Raw genomic sequence first — 7402 nt, forward strand, 5'->3', positions numbered from 1 at the left:
TGACGTCCTGCCAGAGGACAGTAGTATGAGGATGTTGTTTTCCTTTCATTTGCTGCTGCAGAAGACTGTAGTATGAGGACAGCACACTCAGTATTCCAATAGCACAGCTGATGCTGCCAGTTCTCTAGGACAGTTTAGAGCATTTGCCAAGATACTGAAACACCAACATGGTTCAGAAGCCACTCCTTTATCTGTATATTAGGTAGTGATACACATCTCTCTGCTCTCTCAGACAAGTAACTACTTTACTGTGTCCTTTTCATGTTGACATTTCAACATGTGGAAAGACCACAGAACTTCCATCATGCTGTAGGTGTATATGGAGGTTTCATAATGCTGTATTGATGATGTTACAACATATTATTACAAAGATTCTCTTTATCAAAAATCAGGGCTTTCTGTGCTACTCAATGGCCTCACATTTAAGAAGCCAGTGGCACTTTGGCTCTTCCCAAAATTTCTCACGTAATAGTATTTACCAATTAGCCAAAACTTTCACAAAACTTTTATTCAAGCAAAATGAGACTAGCAGACTACCTTAGATGATTTTCAGAAGACCACAGTTAGGTGGCTGCAAGGCTTGTTAGGAACTGCATTAGTATTTGTAATAAAAAGAAGACTAGAATTTGTAGGTAGCAAAAATATGAGGAGTAAAACTGGTGAAGAGAATGGGGGGTGCAGAGCACAATGACTGCATTTTACACATTCAGCTCTGGGCAACGATGCAGAAATAAGTCTTGGGTGAGACAACACAAACTAATTCCTTTGAAGTTTGTGAGGAACTTCCAGCAAAGGAGGAGGCACTTTGTAAAAAGGCCAGAGGTGGTTGTGTGAGAAACAACTGAGGAGACAGTGAAGACAAGTGTTAGTGACAGGGAGCTGTGCTCAATGCAACAATAATGCTGAGCCATTGCAGAGTCAATTGTTCGGAAACTCTGAAGAGGACAATGAGCTTGCCTTTAATGCTGATGAACCAGAAAGCCAGAAGAGAGACATAGACATTATGTCAGCAAGGAAGGCAATCCTCGCAGTGCAATTCTGAATGAGCTCTCGGAGAACACAATGGAAGTCACAGGAGACGCACAGAGAAGTTGGTAACAGCTGAGGTGTGAAGTGACAGGGGCACTGGGACAGTCAACAGGGCTGAATCTCTTAATTGACATGTAGGAAGAAATAAAATACTATAGGCACATGGTTCATGTACAGCTCCACAGAGACTGCAAGATCTGGTGCCTTGAGAGGCTACCTGGAACAGAGGATAGACAGTGCTAAAGGAATAAAGGAGATATTTACTCAAAGGCCTTCAAAGGATACACCTTGGGCAGTAGAATAGCCTGGCCAAAGCTATACCCAAGGTGGATGACACTTTTTCACATGGATGACATGTTTTCACACTTTTGTAAGTTTTGGTCCATTTACACATTGGGATTAATTGTCCAATTGCAGCTTCAAGTTATGAAGTCCCATCTTCCTAGACTGTTCTCCTCAATTCACTGTTGTTTATACTTTTTGGACCTGACGCTGCAACAGCGTCCTTGGTTCTCTCTTGGGAAAGGATTGAGGAGAACTGCTAACACTTCATATGAAGTTCAGAGTTACATACTAATTCAGTACAGAATCTGGAAAATATGAAAGCTAAAACTTAAGGCATCACTCTCTTCAATTTGAAGACCCAAATGGCTGGAAGGGCAGTGAGGCATTTACAGTACAAAGATGGAGAAAGACAGGTTTGTGACAGCAAAAAACCAGGACCTGAATGTACTGTGCCAAGTACAAGCTGTGGTAGCTGCCCTCAAGCAGGTGGCAAAAAGGTTCTGATTTTAACTGGGCATGAAAAGACAGGCCAAGAACAGAGGGGAAGAGCTGTGAATCACCACAGTAAGATATGAGTCAATGCCAAATTCATGGATAAGAGACCTAGAGACAGGCTCACAGCCATGAGGACTTCAGGGGATGTGTATTACAGATCCTGATTAAAAGCTGATTAACAAGAATCAGCTGCTTTAAGAGAAATAGCCAAGAATTAGAAAGCACACTGGACAAAACACAAAAGCCAATATGAAATCTTGGTTTTGGAAGTGATGGAATGACTTGAATTGTTAGGTGACACTGAGAGGCCAAAGGAGATTCAGGAGGAGTTGGAGGGCTGAGACCTTGACAGGAGGAAGGCATGCTCAACTTGGGACAGCACTTTCTGTGACTTGCAGACATCCACAACTCTGTGGATTGTTGCAATGATCAAGAAGGAAAATGAGGCTGTGCCAGAAACAAGGCTGTGGCAGTGGACAACACATTCCATTAACTTTGGGAAAAAAAAGTCAAAAGAGCTTTAAAGAGAACAGTTGATCATTAATGGGGCAAGAGGCATTGTAGGCTATCTAAATCTACGGATGGAAAAGGAATGCATAATCACCACTTAGAAATTAAGCGCTATTTCATCATTACAATTAATCAATGAGACCTTGTTAGGATTGGGAAACTTTGTGTGTGTTCATCTGACTAGAAAATCAGGATAAACTAGTTTACTAGAAAGCCTTTTACTAGAGTGGGAAGGCATAGAAGTCACTCCCCTCCTCTGTCTCTCATTGATTACTTGTTTGAATACACACATACTCATCTATCACGTCTCTGATCCACTGCAGCCAGCAACCTGTTACAAGCCTTTGTTTATAAGACACAAATTGTTGCTCCACCTTTGTTTGCTGCGACTTTCATGTAATTTTAGGTTGGCTCAGCTTCCTTCATTTTGTGGCCTATTAGATGAATCGCAGACTTGTTTTTCTAACCTCAAAAAACACAGGACATGACTTTCCAAGGAATACTTTTCCACACTAGCTTGGTATTTCATTTCAGAGGCCAATCATGAAGCCAAAAACCAATGAGTAACCCATCCTTTTCTCACTGCTTTGCTGAGATGACATCTGTGAATCAGACCAGTGGTATTATGGTAAGCTTTTGAAATTCTGCTTTGTGGTGTCTCTTAAGTCTGGTGCTGAGTTTACTGAGCTGTTCTGAACAGCCCTGTATCTTCTGCCAGTGATTAATGAACAGAACTAAACTTGCACAGGAGGAGACCTTAATGAAGGCATGCAGATCAGTGAGCTCGGGAAGAAAAAGAACAGATAAAAGATAAAGTCTGGTGGTGTGCTAAAGCACAGACAGGGGTGTTTTACAGAAAGAGGAGTGGAGAAACTGTATGGTTTCATATGGCAGAACTGGAGGGACGTGGAGGAAAGGGACAGGAGAAAAACAGTCACAAGAGGAAGAAGGGAAAACCAGAAAAAGGCAGGAGAAGAAAGATTCTGGTCTTTCTCTGGATGTCTTTACCCAGGTATTCAGGCAGTTGGCTTAAATTGACTCTACTATCACTCTCTTGAGGATCTGGACAGTCATGCAGGAAACTGGACAGGAATCTGACAGATGCTGGTTACTTTTCAGCACATATCTCTGAAAAACCCTAAAAAAACCAGGGTGGAAAATGGGTAGAAGCAGTGAATAAATACTTCAACCAGCATTGCTGCCAAAAAAGAGGATCATAAGATCAGGGCCTGGAGGGAAGATAAAGCAAAGGGAGTGGATAAAGGAACAGAAGGACTAGGAGCAAAAGATAAAACTAGTGGTTACATCAAGTCTGATGAAATTTCAAGCTGCTGAAAGGTCAGTTACATTCCCACCCCAAAAATCCTTACACCACATCTAGCACTGATATAACTGAACATAAAGACATTTCAATGAGCTGGTGAAAAAAGTCTTTGATTTTTCTCTTTAATTTTGTTTTCTTCTCTTTTGTATCACCTCAGTGACTCATTTCACCTTGCAGCAGCCATAGGATCACCAGATCCAACACAAAGGAAGCGGCAGGGACAGGGAATGTGGAACTGCCCCTTTTCAATTAGGTTTTATGCCACACACTAAGGGGCCAAAGACCAGTCAATAAAGATATTAAATAGGACATTACAGTAAAGGTTGCACACTGAATAAAGTTGAAAGAGGACTGGGAGAATAAGAGATAACAGGTCACAAAATAGATGAGTGGGAACAGGATGGGGGGTACAGCCAATCATTCCTATCTATGCTTGTCTTCCAGGAGTGAATGATGAAGTAAACTAGGAAAGGTCAGAGAACACAAGAACAAAAGATCTGTGAAAAAAATGGACAGCAACAAGAAAAAGAAACTAGGAAAAAATCCACCAGAATACAAAAAGAAAAAAAAAAAAAAAAAAAAAAAAAAAAACAGATGAGTTGGAGAAAATGCATGTGTTTATTAACTTCAGACAGAAATGCCTGAGGAACATTAAGATCTGCCAGAGTGCCTGGAAAAGCCACAGGTGCCTGACCTACTGAGGGGAAAAATATCACCAAACACAGGGGAAAGCAGAAGGGAGAAAGCAGAGAGGGCAGACAAAGAAGTCAGGCTGATTTCAATATGTTACTTCTGAATTTTCAGGGAGGCAGACTTACTTCACCTACTCTGAGTTTAACATTCAGATTTTTGACAAACTTTTCTCATTTCTTGAGTCTCTTTTAATATGCAAACCTACACAGATACTTTCATTTGGGCTGCGTCAATATTATTTGTGGTCTCCACTGGGAATCTCCACTGCAGTATTTTGCCCCACGTCCCCCTGGATTCCTGTTTAACGCTATATTTTTCAGTAAAAATGCCTTTTAGCTTTAGAACTCCTAAATCTTCACTCATAAAACTGGAACTCAGTATGTTTATAAAACACTGCCACAAGCTTTCCTTTCCAAAACTTCGGTATTTGGAGGGAAGACGCTGATGGAACTCAGTCCATGATTTTAAGAGTGTCCAGAGTACTCATTGTCATCTATGCACTACCCCTTCAGCTGCCTTCCCCCAGTGCTTGTAGGGCTGCACTGTGAACCACAGTGAATCAGCCTGAGGCAGAATTAACTCTCTAACTTTAAACCAGTGATCCAGTCCCTTGTGTCTCCTCATAGACATAGAAACACCGAGAGAAAACAGTGTGGGAACATGACCAAGCAGCTGGGGGAAGGTGAAGCAGTGGGAATTAGTGAAACACGATCACTGCCAAAGCCTCCCTGTTAAGAAAATGCAAACTCAGTAGGGAAAAAGAAACATAGAAAGACAGAACAGATTTGTTTCCTACTAAAATAATTTTCCAGTGTAAGTAAACTGTTAGCTAGAATCACACACACTGATAAACCAAGGGTGGAAATACAAATGTGTATGAATACATATAAGCCACACCACCGGCAGCAGCTACAATTTCACAATCTTCATCTTGGTATTTGCTAGCTTTTTTCAGAAACTTGTGCCTGAAACATTAGTTCTCCTTCACTATTTTTACTGCAATGACCTCTATATTTTACAGCAATATTTGACAAGAAAAACAGCTCAGTTACCGAGAGCCACACTGTCTCCCACACGTCATTTATTAACAAGATTCATGACTTTTTTGCCCTTGGATTTCACAGCAGCTGCCGCTGCACTGTGGCAATGAGCTGTTGAGACTCAATAGACATCAGATTCTGGAGGGGAAAATACTTCAATAATTACAGGTTTTATAAAGCTCCACCACCATTTGTCCAGTCTCCCTTTCCATTTCTTAATCTTCCAACCAAGCTGATGTGCCTTTTTCTGTCTTAATTTTTCTTCTGCAGTGAAGAAAAGGTGCCGCTTCTTTGATACCCTTCATCAAAAAAGCAGATGACAAGGAGAGAAGGAAATGCATCCCTCTCCCAGACCCAGTTCTCAGCTTGTGGCAGAAACAATTTGAGCACAATTTCAGCGAGCTCTGCAATGAAACATACTCCATCATCCTCCAACAGAAGCAAATCTAAAATCAACTTGCTGCCTAAGAGCAGTAAAGGATGGAACGCCAGCACAGCAGGCCTTTTTTTTTTTCAGAAAATCATAGAAGCATAGAATGGTCTGGGTTGGAAGGGACCTTAATGATATTCTTGTTCCAGCCATGCAGGGACACATACTAGACCAGGTTGCTCAAATCCCAATCCAAACTGGCCTTAAACACTTCCAGAGATGGGGCATCCACAACTTCTCCAGGTGGATGTTCAAGGCACTGTTTCAGTGCCACACCACTCCCACAATAAAGAATTTTTCCTAATATCTAATCTAAATCTACTCTCAGTCAGTTTGAAGCCATTCCTCCTTATTCTGTCACTCCAGATCCTTGTAGAGTCTCTCTCTACCCTTCTTGTAGGCTCCCTTTGGAAAAACTACAATTAGGTCACCTCAAAGCCTTCTTTTCCAGGCTGAACAATCCCAGTTCTCTCAGCCTTTCCTCACAGCAGAGCTGCTCCATCCCTCTGATCACCTTGGTGCCTCCTCTGGCCTGGCTCCAGCAGCTCCCTGTCCTTGCTGTGCTGGGAGCCCAGAGCTGGATGCAGCCCTGCAGGTGGGGTCTCAGCAGAGCGGGGCAGAGGGGCAGAATCCCCTCCCTGCCCTGCTGCCCACGGGGCTTTGGATGAGCCCAGCACACGGGGGGTTCTGGGCTCCCAATGGCCAGGGCATGTCCAGCCCCTCACCCACCAGCACCTCCAGGTCCTGCCCAGGGCTGCTCTGGATCTGTTAATCCCCAGCCTGGATTGGTGCTGAGGTTGCCCTAATCTAGGTGCAGCATCTTGGACTTCATCTTGTCAAACATCATGAGATTCCCATGGGCCACTTCTTGAGCTTGTCCAGTCACCTCTGGATGGCATCACATGCATTTACCTTTTTTTTGATAAAATCAAAGAAAACACCCCAAGAAAACACAATGAAAGAAACAAAACTGCAGCGATGTGTTTCAACACAGGAGCCTCTGGAAGATTACTTAGCTCTCCCATAAATAATCCCACTCTGACATGTAGGAACGTGCTGTACGTAATTTCCGTCAATTGTGGAAATTCCCCAAACGAAAGGATCGACCCGCTGTTGCCAACCAACAGAAAAAGAGTAGACAGGCAAAAACTGGTGCCCAGGAAGTTCCACCTAAACTTGAGGAAGAACTTTACCGTGCAAGTGAACACATGCTGGAACAGGTTGTCCAGAGAGGGTGCGGAGTCTCCCTCACTGGAGATATTCAGAAGCATCTGGACGCAATCCTGTGCCATGTGCTCTGGGATGATCCTGCCTGGGCAGGCAGGTGGGACCAATGACCCTCAGTGTTCCCTTCCAACCACACCCAGCATCTGTGATTCGGAGCTCCAGCAGAGCCCTGGCCGCGTTTTAATATCGGTTCCTGAATGGAATCGACATTCCATCACTGTACCTTTTGTTTTTCAGCCCCCACCACTACCAAAACCTGGTCGCCCCGGCTGCCGGGCGCGCTCGGCACAGTGTCACCGGCGGCAGACGCGCTCGGGGTGACTCACGCCGGGCAGCCCCAGTCGCGCCCGGAGCCCCGCCCGCCCGCCC

The sequence above is a fragment of the Onychostruthus taczanowskii genome, unplaced genomic scaffold (genome assembly GCF_017590055.1).
Source record: "Onychostruthus taczanowskii isolate IOZ18803 unplaced genomic scaffold, ASM1759005v1 scaffold47, whole genome shotgun sequence".
Lineage (NCBI taxonomy): Eukaryota > Metazoa > Chordata > Aves > Passeriformes > Passeridae > Onychostruthus > Onychostruthus taczanowskii.